The sequence below is a fragment of the Littorina saxatilis genome, linkage group LG10, assembly GCF_037325665.1.
Source record: "Littorina saxatilis isolate snail1 linkage group LG10, US_GU_Lsax_2.0, whole genome shotgun sequence".
Taxonomy (NCBI): Eukaryota; Metazoa; Mollusca; class Gastropoda; order Littorinimorpha; family Littorinidae; genus Littorina; species Littorina saxatilis.
In genome coordinates this window covers 47,804,581-47,822,729 of record NC_090254.1, presented here as the reverse complement: position 1 = coordinate 47,822,729, position 18,149 = coordinate 47,804,581, and the positions used below count along the sequence as shown (strand labels likewise).

General features: G+C 44.2%; 1 long non-coding RNA gene across 1 annotated transcript; it reads left to right on the top strand.

Annotated features, from left to right (window-relative positions):
- Positions 1–15,637: 15,637 nt before the first annotated feature.
- Positions 15,638–17,302, top strand: LOC138978971 (uncharacterized). The gene is made up of 2 exons (XR_011459876.1): positions 15,638–16,127; positions 16,527–17,302. It is a non-coding gene; the product is annotated as an uncharacterized lncRNA (long non-coding RNA).
- Positions 17,303–18,149: the final 847 nt, after the last annotated feature.

Here is an 18,149-nt window from a genome sequence, read left to right as displayed (position 1 = left end):
CCTGTACTGCATTGTCACAAAGTTGTGTCACACCCACCCATCTGTACTGCATTGTCACAAAGACTAGTTGTGTCACCCCCCCCCCCCCCCACACACACCTGTTCTGCATTGTCACAAAGGTGTGGCACCCCCCCCCCCAACCTGTACTACATTGTTACAGAGTTGTGTCACCCCCCCCCCCCCCCCCCGCCGGTACTGCATTGTTACAGAGTTGTGTCACCCCCCCCCACCCCCCGCATGTACTGCATTGTTACAGAGTTGTGTCACCCCCACCCCCCACCCCCCGCCTGTACTGCATTGTTACAGAGTTGTGTCACCCCCCCCCCCCCCCCCCGCACCTGTACTACATTGCCAAAAAGTTGTGTCACCCCCCCCCCCCCCCCCTACCCGTACGCGATTTTGTTTTTCACACGTCAGTTACGGGCTTTCAATCCCGAAGGCTATTTCCGAGTAGCTACGAACGTAAACAGAAGTTCCGATGTGTTCGGATGCTTATCGATTTGAGTTGTCGTTCGTGTCTCGCTGACCCAGTACACGGTAGCGCTGGAATGAGTGCAATCCGAGCTACGAACTTTGCCGATTGCAATCTAGAAATGATCGTCACTGCTGCAGGGTCAATGTGTGAATTTAACCTCAACATGCCAGGACGTTTACGTCAAGGAATAGAAGAACGCGCATGCGCAGCCTCACTGAATACGCACGCAGTGCTTTACTACCAGACATAAATTTTATCTCTTGGATTATCGCTTACATCCTTCTTGTGTGTGTAACTATTTGTGGAAAGCTGCACTTGAATGTGCTGATTGGATTGTTTTGTGTATTGTGACAGTTTTTTGGATTGTATTTATCAATGGTTTAGGTGAGTGAACAGTTTTTCTTTCATTGGTATTTGCGTCCACGCTTACAGCGGAAAGACAATGGCGGACCTCAGTCATGATGAGTCAGATAGCGAACAAAAGGAATGCGCAGATTTGTCACGTAGTGGCGCTAACTCTGGAGTGCAAGAAATGTTTTCGGAGTTGATGAAACGATTTGATCGTATGGAGAAAAGGATGCATCACTTAGAAGAGAGTGACAGTGTTGAACACGAGAATGAAGCCAGTTCCGACAGGGTCGGTAACATATCTGGCATTTGCGCTGACAGGGTCAGCGAAGAAGACAAAAATGAGCTCGCCAGGGGCGAGGAGGAAGATGAGGAAAGCGGGTTTTTCAAGTGGTGGTGAAAAACGCTAACAGTAGCACTAGTAAACCTAATATTCTGGACACTCTGGAATTAGACCTGGAGCTGCTAGAAAAAGATGGGGCCCCAGTTGCTGAGAAATTGGCAAAAATCGTTGAAAACAGATTCACTGTCCGCATGTCAGACCAGAAATTGCAAGAAAAACTAGACAAGCACTTGGTGCCAGAAAATTGCAAGCAAATTAAAGCTCCTCATTTAAACGAGGAGCTAATTGACAAAGGGAGTGTGGACAGGAATGCAAGGAAAAATGACATGCGCCTGTACAACATTCAAAAACTGCTGTCTAAAGCCTCCGCCGCACTAGTAAATGCATCAGACAAGCTTCATTCAGACATGCTTGAAATTTCAAACCAGACGACCGGCGATCTTGACAAAGAAACAGTGCTAAAAATGGCAAACGAGGGTCTCGCAGCAAATGGTGACGTCATTGCTCTTTTGGGTACAGCACAGTTAGAACTCTCTCAGAGACGAAGATTCCAGCTACAAGCCTGCTTGCCAAAAGACATCGCTTCTATCGCTAATGCAAAGATAGAGGTAGGGTCTGACAACTTGTTTGGAGAAGATGTTGACAAAAAGGTTCGCACAGCGCGCGAAGCTTACAAGTCGGCTTCAGGCAGGGGCAGTGGTGGCGCACACCGGTTCCAGCCTTACAGCCAGAGAGGAGGCAGGCCTTTTTTAGGAAGAGGCCACGCCTCTCAGTCAGCGAGAGGAATGACGACATACCGTTCCCGGGGGTCATTCAGGGCAAGAGGAAACTCGCGCGGGAACTACAACCGAAAGTAGACAAGAACTCTGATCATGCTGCCCAGCGTCCTGTTTCTGAGGTGAATACATTTTATGACAGTTTACAACAAACACTTTGTTTACTCAATGATCTGAAAGACAAATTTAAAGCAGGACAAATTAGGGAAAATATAGAACAGTGGGAGAAATTGACTCCAGACAAGGTTGTCCTTAGTATGGTGCAAGGGGTAAACATTGATTTTACAGAGGTGCCTGTGCATAGTGGTGAGATTTTTCAACCTAAGTTTTCACAAGAACAGACACTGGCCATTGACGCAGAAGTAGAGGAGCTGATAAGGAAAGGAGTAGTTGTTGAATGCAGTCATACTATGGGTGAATACATCTCACCTATTTTTGTGAGACCGAAGAAAGACAATAAGCTTAGACTTATCCTTAACCTGAAGAACTTGAATAAGACAGTTGAGTATCATCATTTCAAAATGGAAACATTACGTCATGCTTTAGCGCTGGTGACAGAGTGCTGTTGGTTTGCTTCTTTGGATTTAAAAGAGGCTTACTTCTCAGTTCATGTGAATGAAAAATCACAAGAGTACCTGAAGTTTTTCTGGAAGGGGAAGTTGTATAAGTTTACGGTTTTTCCTAATGGATTGGCGTGTTGCCCACGTTTGTTTACCAAGATTCTCAAACCTGTTATGGCCCACCTTCATAGCTTAGGGTTTATCTCCACCATCTTTATAGACGACACTTTGCTGATCGGTGATTCTGAGATAGAGTGCATCAGAAATGTTAAAACATCAATTGATGTGTTTCAAAAACTGGGGTTTGTCATACATCCCACCAAATCAGTTATCAGACCTTCCCACCAAATTACGTATCTAGGGTTTGAAATCAACTCAGAGACAATGACAGTGAGGCTGACTCAAGAAAGGAAGGACAGGATTGTGGTATTAGCCAATAGTCTACTGGACAAAGGGAGATCAAAGATTAGAGAGCTTGCTAAATTGATTGGCATGGCAGTGGCTAGTTTTCAAGGAGTGAAATATGGGGCTCTGTGGTACAGAAACATGGAAAATGACAAAATTGTGGCATTAAAACAGAACCATGGAAACTATGATGCTGAAGTGATTTTCTCAGAGGAAGCCAAACAGGACATGGTATGGTGGAGAGATAACATTCTAGTAGCTGATAGCCCGGTTGATGTTTCACCAGGAGAGCCAGAATTTGTTATCCATTCAGATGCGTCTCTCACAGGATGGGGTTGTTCTTGTAGTGAGGGCAGAACAGGTGGGCACTGGACACAGACAGAAAAACAGATGCACATTAATGTGTTAGAACTACAAGCTGCATTGTTTGCTTTGAAGGCTTTCGCGAGTGACAAGAGGGGTATTCACATTCGACTTATGCTCGATAATACCACAGCTGTGGCATGCATAGCTAACATGGGAACTAATCACTCAGCTAACTGTAATGCTGTGACGAAGGAAATCTGGAATTTCTGTGTAGATAGAGACATTTGGGTGACAACTGCGTACATACCTGGTGTAGAGAATGTCGAAGCTGATGAAGAATCTAGAAAACTGAATTTAGATGCTGAGTGGAAGCTAAATTCGAATTTACTCTTCCACGCTCTTCAAATACTTGAGTTTGAGCCAGAGATAGATTTGTTTGCTTCCCGAATTAATTGTCAGTATCCCAGATACGTAGCATATCGGCCGGATCCAGAAGCGGTTAGTGTCAACGCACTTAACATGTCGTGGTATGGTTTGCGATTGTATGTTTTTCCACCTTTTTGTTTACTGCCCAGGGTACTACAAAAGATGAACAAGGACAAAGCACAAGGTGTGATAGTGGTTTCATACTGGCCAAGCCAGCCCTGGTTCCCTCGGTTAGGGAGTCTGTTGATAGAGAAGCCAGTTCTTGTGTCAGCAAGGGACAATCTACTTCACATGCCTGCAAACCCAAACATGGAGCATCGGCTCAGAAAAACACTGCAAATTCTTATTTGCAAAGTATCAGGGGTAGGCTCAGAAGCAGAGGACTTTCGCAGCAAGCAGCCTCAGTGGTCTGCGCATCCTGGAGAACAGGGACAGCTAAACTGTATGCCGTATACATCAAAAAGTGGAAAATGTATGCGAGTAAAAGAGGCATTGATTCGGTTCACCCTTCTGTAATTAATGCAGTAAATTTCCTGGGAACATTGTTTGCTGCTGGACAAAGTTATAGTAGTATCTGTGTTGCGAGATCAGCGCTTTCAGGCTACCTTGAAATAGAAGACTGTGGCACTTTTGGTGAACACAGATTGGTTAAGCGGTTTGTAAAGGGGATTTTTGAATTGAGACCATCTTTCCCTAAATACTCTGCTACGTGGGACGTAGATACAGTTCTCTCTTATCTAGAGAATCTTATTCCATTGGGAAAATTGACTTTAAAAGAATTATCAAGCAAGTTAGCTACATTGATTGCTATCTTATCCGGACAAAGGTGTCAGACAATTCACTCCCTTTCTTTGTCGTCAATGAAACTTACAGGCTACAAGTGTGTGTTTCATATAAACTCAGTGATGAAACAATCAAAGTAAGGAAAACATGTAGCTCCAATTGAGTTATTGTCGTTTGACAAAAATCCTAATCTGTGTGTAATCGCAACCCTCAAAGAATATTTACGTCGTACAAAGGACTTGAGAGACACAGATAAACTGTTCGTAAGTTATCAAATACCTCATGGACCAATTTCCAAAGATACACTGGCTCGGTGGATTAGAGACACTCTAAGTAGAGCAGGTGTGGATACCTCTTTGTTCACGGCTCACAGCACCAGATCTGCAAGTACGTCGGCAGCGGCTGCCAGGGGCACGCCAATTGACGTCATAATGAAAGCTGCCGGATGGTCGTCGGAGTCCACCTTTGCTCGTTTTTACAAAAAGACACCTTCGGTTAACATGGGTCAAGTCTTACTGGACTCTTTTCTCAAGAAAGATTGAGGTGAGTGATTTCGTCAAAGAATATAACTTGACAGTTGGAAGGTTACAGTGGTGATAAACATGTACACATATCTCTAAAAATTCCTTGACGTAAACGTCCTGGCATGTTGAGGTTAAATTACCACAAACATGCGAGACTTACCTTGTGTAAGTTGAAGCTTGTTTCGGATTTAGCCGATACATGTTACAGGAACGTTTATGTCAAGTCCCACCCTAATTCTGTGGAAATAAAAATCCCAGCCCTTGGGTTACGTTATAGTCTAGTTCTCTTGAAGGAGAATAATTAATTTGTGTACATGTTGTATGTATTATATGTTCTGAAGAGTGAGGCTGCGCATGCGCGTTCTTCTATTACTTGACATAAACGTTCCTGTAACATGTATCGGCTAAATCCGAAACAAGCTTCAACTTACACAAGGTAAGTCTCGCATGTTTGTGGTAATTAATAGGATAGAGCAAAAAGAATTGCACTCAGCACTTCGGTGTCCGAACCTCCCCCCGTGTACACTAGATCCCACGATTGACAAAAGGGTCTTTCCTGGCAAAATTGCTTAGGCACAGTTAATAATTGTCTACCAATACCCGTGTGACTTGGAATAATAGGCCGTGAAAGGTAAATATGCGCCGAAATGGCTGCAATCTACTGGCCGTATAAAATTTCATCTCACACGGCATCACTGCAGAGCGCCTAGAACTGTACCCACGGAATATGCGCGATATAAGACTCATTGATTGATTGATTGAGCACTCGCTCAATCCATGCTGAGGCTCATAAACTCCCAGCCTGCAGAACATCATACAGACAGCAGTCTTTCTTTCCTCGCACCATTTAGTCCAGGCCACTTATGATTTCACCTCACAATAATGACCATAGAATTGATTTATATCACAATACATAGTACCAACCAAGAAAAAACACATATGAAAAGTCCCGGTGAGAAACTGGAACAATTAATTTTTTTTCGGGCTTTTTCGATATTTAAAAAAAAAATTTAAAAAAAATTAGCAATTTCTTGGAAAAAAATGAGAACCCTATCATGCTGCATATCAAATGAAAGGGCTTGAGCTGAATAACAAGAATATTAAGCTAAAATCCATTTCCGGTCAAATGCTGATGAAATATTCAGTAAGAACTTTATTTCCCGCGGTAACGGTGATCATACCTGATGACGAAAAGCATCATAACAAAGAAAATCCCTTACATGATGCATAATTCAACCTAGATACCTATCTGACTCTATTTCTACAGTCCTAGTGACTCCTACCTCAAATATTAGTCTCCTCCTCCTCTTCATCCATGGGAAGCATCGAATTGAGGCAACTTATTCCACGGCACTGTCCACAGGCAGTTGTGCAGCAAAGGCCGACCTTCCGGCAACTACAGCGTTGTGAGGAACAGTCAGTAGTGCAACCACATCTGATGATGTGTCATTAACTCCTCAGGGGCTGGAGGAATGTCAGTGTGAACAGGAAGCAGCTGTCCCCGCTGAAGCTGAAACCCCCATTCTTCAGGCATGAGCTCCAGACTGGTACCCAAACAAGCCCACTCCTGAACCTGGTAAAAGACCCTGTGGCTGCAGCTGAAGTAGGAGGCAGGACTTTTGGCTGAACTTGCTTAGAGCCGGTGAACACTTTCTCGTGGTACTTTACCAGCCGAAGCTTGTCAAGAGTGTCACCATCATTTCCTTTGTAGATGTCGACTAACAGTTTCTCTCCTGTCTCTGCAATCATCTGGTGATCCGAATTAGTCTGCAGGAAAACCTTGGCACTATTTTCAAACAGTTTGTTCTTTTTTTGCAGTTTCTTCACATTTTCCGACACTGAAAGGCCGAGAAGTTGTGTCACAGCCACTAAATGCATGCGCAAATAAGATATTCTTGCACACATTGGGGCCAAGACGGCTCTGCGTTGATTATATGTCCCAAAGTCTTGTTGTACTTGCCCTGCTTGAGGAGAAGAACACATCCTTCATGTCTGACTTGACATGAAACAGAAGAAGAATGAACTTGATCAAGGGATTGCTGCATCACGGAGACCAGGTCTGGAAGTGTTACCTGTTCATAATCTCCAAATTCCAGAACCTTGACAACATCTTGAAAAGCACGATTTATCACTGGGTTTTCAGGACGACCTTTTGGCTTCTTCTCCTTTGCTTCGTCAGAGAAAGACTGAGGAATTCCAGATCCTTTTCGAAAATTAGTGCTGCACACGTTGTGGTAGACTACATCATATTCATAGGCACAACAGTCAGACGCAAATGCCAGGCGACTGTTGACTTCATTGGCCCATTTGTCATCATCCCCCCTCACCCCACACACTTTCACAATAGATTCCTGAAAACAGTCTGTTCTTACTGGAATTAGTTTCTCAACTTTTCTGTTCCTCAAAGGCTCTGTGCTTTGGCAGCAGAAGAGACACTGAGCCTTGAAGTCGAAATTATGATGAGACCGGAGGCTTCTCCTCTTCTTAACTGGGGAGGGGGTCCCTTCTCTCACACTCCGTTTCAATGCTGCAATGGAATTGTGATGAGTGTAGTCCTTGCGGCATTTTGCGTGAACCAGCTGTCCTGCTTTGACCTGGAGGTTGTCCCCTCGTTCTATGCTAGCAGAGTTTATCCCAGAGCAGCCCTTTTCAGTCAATTTCACATGATCCCCTGGTTTTGTCGCTTGTTCACAGATCGCACAGTCCAGGTTCAACGGAATGTTCTGCAACAAGGGGAAAAATGAAATCAATAATGATCAGCAGTATGCTGGACGCTTGACGAATAGATGAGTCGAAACTGAGCGCCTGTTACTCAGATTTTAAATATACACAGTTATATTTACATACAGGGGGGGGGTCTCAGTCAGTAGTGCGCAGGATTTGTAATCTGACGACGAGAGTTCGAATCTGCCTAGGGGGATATTTTCCCGGAGTTAACATTTGTGCTGACTCCATTCCCTGAAAGTGGTGGCATAGTGGTCTAGTGGTAATGCACCCAGCTAGAAATTGAGGGGTCATGGGTTCGAATCTTGTTTGGAGCCTATACCTTTCCCCCATCCACTAGACCAGATGTGGTGTGGTCTGGGTGCTAGTCTTTCGGATGAGACGATAAACCGAGGTCCCGTGTGCAACACGCATTCAGCGCACGTAAAAGAACCCACGGCAACAAGAAAATTGTCCCTGGCAAAATTCTGTAGAAAACCCAACCTAATAGGTAAACAAATACACAATGCACACAGGGAAAAAAAAGGGGGTGGTGCCGGTGTGACGTTTTCATCTTTCGCCGTGTTGATCTGTATTTCGATTCTCGGCCTCGTTGATCTAGTATAAACTCTACACTGAACAAAAAACCACCCTTCGATATTACTGATGAGCGACCTTGTGTACCTTACATTCATGGGGCCAAATTTGTCCAACCAATTTGTTTTATTTAACTTAGAAATTTGATTCATCCCACAATGTTTCCCTTCTTACTCAAGGGACGTAACCACTCGGTACACGTTTTCGAAGAAATCGATTTTGGGGATGAAATCTATTAAATTTCACCACCAATTTTCTTCAAATGCAAGAAACTGGCATGCCTTTCGTCCATACATAATTTCACTTCTTAATTTTACTAGGAAACAACATTTCAGTCTTGAGTATATATATCGAGGGGGAAATATGTACACAGGCGAAAGATGAAATCGTGACACCGTACTATGGCGACGCGCTATCACTGGGAAGAGCAGCCCGAATTTCACGCAGAGAACTCTGCCGTGACTATAAATATATACCATACCATACCATACCATTTCTTAGATATTAATTTAGATGGGTGTCTGTAACAGGGCGAGAAAGCGTGTACACATGAGTGTGCTGTGTTCGTCTTTCACTTTCACTGGGTTTCAGAATCACTTTGAACAGTACAGTACGAAGCACGGAAAACTTCTTACGGCGTATGCATGTTAGTTTTTCTACCTACTTTGCTTCAATTGTTACTGTAATGCACTATTAATCGTAAAATGTGCTCACTTACCTCTGTTTTGTTCGTCGATGACTCAACAAATGTGCTGCTCGAAGATTCGGCAGCCATCTTTGTTTTGGAGTCGTCTAGTCAAATCAAATCACTACACTGAGCTAATCAACTAGATCTATACAGCAATCAATCGCCAAACGTGTTGTTTAGCCCATACATGGTGTTAGATATCTTCACAGTGTGAAAGAAGTGGAAACAAAGCCCTATTGTTTGCCAGAAATGGTGTTATGGGACGGAGGATAAAAATACTCAACTCCCGGCTGCACGCGCGTTGCAGTAAAACTATGCGACCGCATTCCGATCTCCGCCGCACAAGAGCGTCCGCTCACCGAGACGTAGGCCCAACAAAACAGGCAAAAAAACAATACTATCTATCCGAAGATTCCTTGGGACTTTTTACAGCATAAACTAGAGACACTGAGGAGTGTAATACAATTAAAATCAAATCTATGGTCATTATTGTGAGCATCAAGTAAGCAGCAATCATAGGTGCGCTGTACTAAGTGGCGAATGGAACGCCCTCCCACCTCAGGCAGTATCATCAGCCTCGGTGGAAGCCTTCAAAACCCAGATCTAGACACCATGCACTGCAGCAGAAGACCTCTTGTACACCAGAGTTCCCATTTAATTGCCAGAAACACATTCACAGATACTTCAATATGTTGTTACTGGACTCCGAGTGCCTTTTTAGTTTATAGCACTGGGCAGGTTTCATGGTATTAGGCCATTTTGATAGTCTCAGATTTGCTTAGTCTTTTAAATCCATATCTGTGAGAATCTGCTGTATTTGTTGTATTAACATGCAAACTAGTTGTTGTTTAAATACTTTTTTGAAAATAAAAGTTGAATTTTTTTATAATGTGTTTATTTATGTGCGTGTGAATGGTGGCGATCGTCAAAATACGGACGGATGAATTTACTTTTGCCACAGCATCACTAAACAAAGAACTAAATTCCAACACACACATGCACAAGTATCAATGCTGTTGTGGTTGAGAGTGCCAGAACACATTGAAATGATTGTTTTTCAACAACAATCGATATCCATAACACAAATTCTAACTTATACTAGCTCCGCAAAAAAAATGTATGGGGATTCGGATCTGTCCGTCCGCATAGCGATATCAAGAGCATCGAAACTAATTGTGATTTCACAGGACAAAAACACAAGTTTACCTAATTTTGTATACTGTAAATACAAGTTTGTGCACCCTTGAAGTGAGTTATAATGTTGCCGAGGTCAATTTGCCCTTGATCGAGGCACGGTGACCCGAGTTTCAAAGTTGCGATCCTGTCCGTCTAAACAATGTAACGATCGCCACATTTTTCTTTTCATTCAAAAACTAACCGTTTGGGGAGGAAGTGACCTCACGTTGTTTTACGTTGACGCTCGCGCTCGACAGAAAAAGACCGCAACAGTTTTTCAGTTAAAAAAATCGCAAAGTAATTACATTTTCTGAGGTTTTCTAGTGTCCGTCTAGTAACAATCGCCACTCTAACGATCGCCACTGAGTGTTGAAGTCACATTTAACTCCATTTTCGACTGTTTTAAGAAACTATTTTGACGCTCAATCGTCACGTTTCAGTGTCGAAACACGTACTGTGCATTTGCAATCAGCCGGTGTGTCCAAACTGAAATGCGAGTGATGCCTCGATTTGTGGCGATCGCTCACGTGGTTGACGGACAGAAATACCTTCTTAGGGGGTAGGGGAACAGTTACTCCTCCATACAATAATGGTGTTTACAAATGATTGCAAACTTGTCTCTTTATAAACTGTTCAGACATGTCTTCTCTTCAATAATTTTCAGTTTTGCTCGGTTTGTTAATCAGGAGCACCCTGCAGTAAATGTTTCATCTGTGACAATGCTCGAAATGTTGACGTAATTCCAATGCCCATATCCTTCTCTTGTTACCTCATCTAGCCAAAACCATTGAAGATAGAAAGACATTTATTGAACAAACTAGATGCACAACACCAGTCTTAACACGTTTTGGTCTTACATGTATATGAAAATATTGATGGCCAAGGAATGGTTTGAAAAAAAAGACGGTTTTTCCCTTCAAAACGGTCTAGGTCTGCCGGAAGTCGTATTTTTTCAAACCATTCATTTGAGAATCAATATTTTGATATACATACAAGAACAAAACTTGTTAAGAATGATGTGGGGCATATTTTTTGTTCAATAAATGTCTTTCTATCTTCAACGGTTTTGGCTATATGAGCTATATGCATGCATAGGATGACCGTATTGCTTTTTTTGCGTTTTCAGGGTATGCCGCTTTGCGCCTGGTTTTTAGATATAAATAAGGACCAGGACTATAAAAAAAATTACTGTTTTTAGTTGTAACAAACTCACTTTGTTGGAAAAACATGTCCTTTGAATTGTGTGCCAACATTTATTTTGTAGAATTTGAGTGTGTAAATAGTAAATTGCTGAACACAATACTGTGAAACCTGCCACTGATGATCTAACGAGTAACGTGATCATGTTCATTTAGATTTAAGTTGTAACAGCGTACAGTCAGAATCACCAGCATCAGCGTGTGCCAGTATGCATGCGGTTTGAGGCTCCCATACGCGTGCATGCTTTTTAAATAGAGGGTGTATTTTAGTTTTACGACAAGAAAAAGAAGGTCTTTCCTTCAAAACATCCAAAATATCCGTATTAGATGTTGTCGTTGAACATGTGTTACACACAGCAAACATTTTGAAATCTCCGAAGCTGCTTGCAAAGATGACGCAGAGATCTGTACAGTATATCTGGATGACGCAAGGATAATGTTCGACTCGGCTCTTTGACTTGGTAAACATCGGAACTTCCGATTACGTTCGCAGTTACTCGGAACCAGCCTTCAGGATTGAAATCCCGCAACTGACGTGTGCATTTTTTTTCGCTCGTACTGCATTGTCACAAAATTGTGTCACACCCACCCACCTGGACTGCATTGTCACAAAGTTGTGTCACGCCCACCCACCTGGACTGCATTGTCACAAAGTTTTGTCACACCCGCCCACCTGTATTGCATTGTCACAAGGTTATGTCACACCCACCCTTCTGTACTGCATTGTCACAAGGTTATGTCACACCCACCCACCTGTACTGCATTGTCACAAGGTTATGTCACACCCACCTACCCGTACTGCATTGTCACGATGTTATGTCACACCCACCCACCTGTACTGCATTGTCACAGAGTTGTGTCACACCCGCCCACCTGTATTGCATTGAAACAAAGCTGTGTCACACCCGCCCACCTGTACTGCATTGTCACACAGTTGTGTCACCCCCCCCCCCCCTTCACCCGTACTGCATTGTCACAAAATTCTGTCACACTCACCCACCTGTACTGCATTGTCACAAAGTTGTGTCACACCCACCCACTTGTACTGCATTGTCACAAAGTTGTGTCACACCCGCCTACCTGTACTGCATTGTCACAAAGTTGTGTCACACCCGCCTACCTGTTCTGCATTGTCACAAAGTTGTGTCAAAACCTGCCCCCCCCCCCCCCCACCTGTACTGCATTGTTACAAAGTTGTGTCACACCCACCCGCCTGTACTGCATTGTTACAGAGTTGTGTCACACCCCCCCACCCCCACCCAGCTGTACTGCATTGTCACAAAGTTGTGTCACACCCACCCACCTGTACTGCATTGTCACAAAGTTGTGTCACACCCACCCAGCTGTACTGCATTGTCACAAAGTTGTGTCACACCCACCCATCTGTACTGCATTGTCACAAAGACTAGTTGCGTCACCCCCCCCCCACACCTGTTCTGCATTGTCACAAAGGTGTGGCACCCCCCCCCCCCCAACCTGTACTACATTGTTACAGAGTTGTGTCACCCCCCCCCCCCCCCGCCGGTACTGCATTGTTACAGAGTTGTGTCACCCCCCCCCCACCCCCCGCATGTACTGTATTGTTACAGAGTTGTGTCACCCCCACCCCCCACCCCCCCCCCCCCGCCTGTACTGCATTGTTACAGAGTTGTGTCACCCCCCCCCCCGCACCTGTACTACATTGCCAAAAAGTTGTGTCACCCCCCCACCCCCCCCCCCCCCCCTACCCGTACGCGATTTTGTTTTTCACACGTCAGTTACGGGCTTTCAATCCCGAAGGCTATTTCCGAGTAGCTACGAACGTAAACAGAAGTTCCGATGTGTTCGGATGCTTATCGATTTGAGTTGTCGTTCGTGTCTCGCTGACCCAGTACACGGTAGCGCTGGAATGAGTGCAATCCGAGCTACGAACTTTGCCGATTGCAATCTAGAAATGATCGTCACTGCTGCAGGGTCAATGTGTGAATTAATAGGATAGAGCGAAAAGAATTGCACTCAGCACTTCGGTGTCCGAACCTCCCCCCGTGTACACTAGATCCCACGATTGACAAAAGGGTCTTTCCTGTCAAAATTGCTTAGGCACAGTTAATAATTGTCTACCTATACCCGTGTGACTTGGAATAATAGGCCGTGAAAGGTAAATATGCGCCGAAATGGCTGCAATCTACTGGCCGTATAAAATTTCATCTCACACGGCATCACTGCAGAGCGCCTAGAACTGTACCCACGGAACATGCGCGATATAAGACTCATTGATTGATTGATTGAGCACTCGCTCAATCCATGCTGAGGCTCATAAACTCCCAGCCTGCAGAACATCATACAGACAGCAGTCTTTCTTTCCTCGCACCATTGGTGAATGGAACGCCCTCCCACCACAGGCAGTATCATCAGCCTCGGTGGAAGCCTTCTAAACCCAGATCTAGACACCATGCACTGCAGCAGAAGACCTCTTGTACACCAGAGTTCCCATTTAATTGACAGAAACACATTCACAGATACTTCAATATGTTGTTACTGGACTCCGAGTGCCTTTTTAGTTTATAGCACTGATGATCTAACGAGTAACGTGATCATGTTCAGTTAGATCTAAGTTGTAACAGTGTACAGTCAGAATCACCAGCATCAGCGTGTGCCAGTATGCATGCGGTTTGAGGCTCCCATACGCGTGCATGCTTTTTAAATAGAGGGTGTATTTTAGTTTTACGACAAGAAAAAGAAGGTCTTTCCTTCAAAACATCCAAAATATCCGTATTAGATGTTGTCGTTGAACATGTGTTACACACAGCAAACATTTTGAAATCTCCGAAGCTGCTTGCAAAGATGACGCAGAGATCTGTACAGTATCTCTGGATGACGCAAGGATAGTGTTCGACTCGGCTCTTTGACTTGGTAAACATCGGAACTTCCGATTACGTTCGCAGTTACTCGGAACCATGCAGCCTTCAGGATTGAAATCCCGCTACTGACGTGTGAAAATTTTTTCGCTCGTACTGCATTGTCACAAAGTTGTGTCACACCCACCCACCTGTACTGCATTGTCACAAAGTTGTGTCACACCCACCCACCTGTACTGCATTGTCACAGAGTTGTGTCACACCCGCCCACCTGTCTTGCATTGTCACAAGGTTATGTCACACCCACCCACCTGTACTGCATTGTCACAAGGTTATGTCACACCCACCCACCTGTTCTGCATTGTCACAAGGTTATGTCACACCCACCCACCCGTACTGCATTGTCACGATGTTATGTCACACCCACCCACCTGTACTGCATTGTCACAGAGTTGTGTCACACATGTCCACCTGTATTGCATTGAAACAAAGCTGTGTCACACCCGCCCACCTGGACTGCATTGTCACAAAGTTGTGTCACACCCGCCCACCTGTTCTGCATTGTCACAAAGTTGTGTCACCCCCCCCCCCCCCTTCACCCGTACTGCATTGTCACAAAATTCTGTCACACTCACCCACCTGTACTGCATTGTCACAAAGTTGTGTCACACCCACCCACCTGCACTGCATTGTCACACAGTTGTGTCACACCCGCCTACCTGTTCTGCATTGTCACAAAGTTGTGTCACACCCGCCTACCTGTTCTGCATTGTCACAAAGTTGTGTCAAAACCTGCCCCCCCCCCCCCCACCTGTACTGCATTGTTACAAAGTTGTGTCACACCCACCCGCCTGTACTGCATTGTTACAGAGTTGTGTCCCCCCCCCCCCCCCCCCACCCAGCTGTACTGCATTGTCACAAAGTTGTGTCACACCCACCCACCTGTACTGCATTGTCATAAAGTTGTGTCACACCCGCCTACCTGTTCTGCATTGTCACAAAGTTGTGTCAAAACCTGCCCCCCCCCCCCCCCACCTGTACTGCATTGTTACAGAGTTGTGCCCCCCCCCCCCCCCACCTGTACTGCATTGTTACAGAGTTGTGTCCCCCCCCCCCACCTGTACTGCATTGTTACAGAGTTGTGTCCCCCCCCACCTGTACTGCATTGTTACAGAGTTGTGTCCCCCCCCCCCCCCACCTGTACTGCATTGTTACAGAGTTGTGGCACACACACCCCCCCCCCACCTGTACTGTATTGTTACAGAGTTGTGTCACATCCCCCCCCCCCCACCTGTACTGTATTGTTACAGAGTTGTGTCACACACACACACACCTGTACTACGGGCACGGTTGGCCTAGTGGTAAGGCGTCCGCCCCGTGATCGGGAGGTCGTGAATTCGAACCCCGGCCGGGTCATACCTAAGACTTTGAAATTGGCAATCTAGTGGCTGCTCCGCCTGGCGTCTGACATTAGGGGGTTAGTGCTAGCATAGACCTATATTAGATAGATAGGAAACTCCTTCACTGCGCCTGCGAGGATGGTCGCCTACCGCAGGAAAAGGTAACTGCGTATGCCACGAACTGTCCGCGGCGGTCCGCGGTTGTGTAATACCGTCCCTTGCAGAGCTCTTCTCTGCCGGAGATACAACTTAACCGATTCTGTTCGGCTTCCTGTTTACATTTTAGCGCTTGTTGTGGGATAAAGGATGTCGACAAAAGAGGATTTTCTGAAGTGGGACGACTTGCCACTGGAGTACATTTTTGGAGAATTTACGGATGATGATGTGAAAGCGGTTCCGAACCTGAAAGTGACGAAATCGCAAGCAAAACGGTTCTTCCGTCTCCTGCAAGTGCAAAAGCGTCAACGTTCGTCTGCTAAGAATTTCAAGTGTCCCGATTGCACCAACAGTTAATAGTTATGCCTCTATCAGCGGTTTCAGAAGACATGTCACCAAGAAGCACAACAAGCCACATTTGAAAGGTAAGACTCCATCTGCGCGTGTGCGTGTGTGTTTCATAATTATTATCATAATGATATCTAGTCTAACTGAAACACCTACCCTAATAAAATAAAAATGTAAGTTATTATAGTATTAGCCTACATGGAATACCAACATACCAATCACAGTAAAACCGTGTTATCAGTGGACCTTGAAGCCCAACAGATTAATGCATCTCCTGAAAGCAGTGAAGTAGGAATTTGTGAATGGGGATTTCTGTTATAGTAGACATCTGTTTGGGAACCTGCATACTTACAAAACATGTTCATTTTAGTTTTTACATGATGAGCAGTAAACATGAATTGTGCTGTGTATTATCCTGATGTTGAAATTTACCTGATTGCATTCATTAAGTTGTACGTTATCATTCTCTGTTTCAGCCAGTGAGCATTGAATTGACAACGGTGACGCCCAGTCTGATGCAGTTGCAGTTTTAGACCGACTGGTTGAGGGAGACTGCTGTAATGCTGAGAGGAACACCCGCCTAAGCAATACAACCTTCAGAGACCTGCTTATCAACGCTATTAAAAGGATTGAAGAGGATGCCTATATTAATATCTTCAGAGAAATCATCTCTTACTGCCATAGCGGCAAGTATCGTCTCAAGAGATGGCAATGTGGATGAGATGATGAAACATTTAAGACTTTATAAGCTTCACTCATGCGTCAATAATAAAGATGCAGGGTGCACAGATGTGGACAAGGTACCATGAACTTATGAATGATATTCCTTAGGTTCAGGACTGAAGGTATTCATGTTGTCACTTTATGCAGCATGTGCATCTGGTAGACATAGCTTGAATCAGTATTCAGATGGCTAGCATGTTTTGGACATATTTGGCAGTCCATACTGATCTCTTTTCTCAGTACTTTCAGTGTATGGGTACAGGTGAACTGATGTGTGGAGTGCAAGCATTTATATTTGGGAACTGAACTGGTTATGTTGTCCTGTCAAACTCTGTGAAAAGTCCAGAAGCAGAATAATGGTTTTCTTTTCCATTGTCATGTGCATTTTTTGGTACTGCAAATATTCTGATGCTTGTGTGAATTTTAAACTGTGCTCATATGCATAGTGACGTATACTTCATTCATTGTGACTGCATTCATCTGCCTGCTCTTTGTTTTTTTTGTGTGTGAATAAATTAGTTTCCTGTCATGCAGTGTTATCAAGTTTTGGTATGAAGGTGATGATGCGTGCTTTCTTTTCTATCACCTCTCCCTATTTTAGTGTTTTTTTGTTTTGTTGCATACACAATAAATAAGAACAAAGCAAAGAATCAAAAATTTTCTGAGTAATTTTTATTAAACACAACACCTGTCATCAGTTAAACTAAGTTAATCTTTAAAATCTTCGGTTCCTGATGAATCGGGATCAACAGTTAGCTCCGCACACATCGGCCCAGGGCAGTCCTCAATCAGAAAATCACCCCACTCCCAAGGTTCTGCTGGAGCACCCTCGTCAAGCCTGACAAATAAAAAGAAAATGTAGTCATTTAATCTAACTTGATATTTCCAACAACAAGTACAGAAGTAGCCTTGGAAATGTGTTTATAGAAAGACTAGTAGGTCCTTTCAAGGCAAAAACTGAAAAAGGCTATGCCTTGTGAAAATGTCTTTGGCCCTGTTGTCATTGTGTTATGTTATTATGTATGGCTTTGCTTTTAACTCTGTCTCACAGTTGGGAACAGGAGAAATATGTAGTTAGTCCCTCCTTTTTGCATTTCCCTTCACAAATCATAAATCCAGGCTAGAGTACTTGACATACCTAAATTCGGTCATCCCTTCTACATTCAAAACTGCTGACAATATAGTGTATTATTTTAAATTTAAATTATGAAAAATACTTACTGGATCTGAGTACAAAACTGCAACAACTTGTCTTCCTCAGTCTTCATATTCCTTTCTTCAGCATTCTTTCTGCATGCTGCACCCTGTTTGGATCTCGATCCTTTCCGAGGCATTCCAACACGTTTCCACCGCCCCATCTGGAAGATCATTAAAAT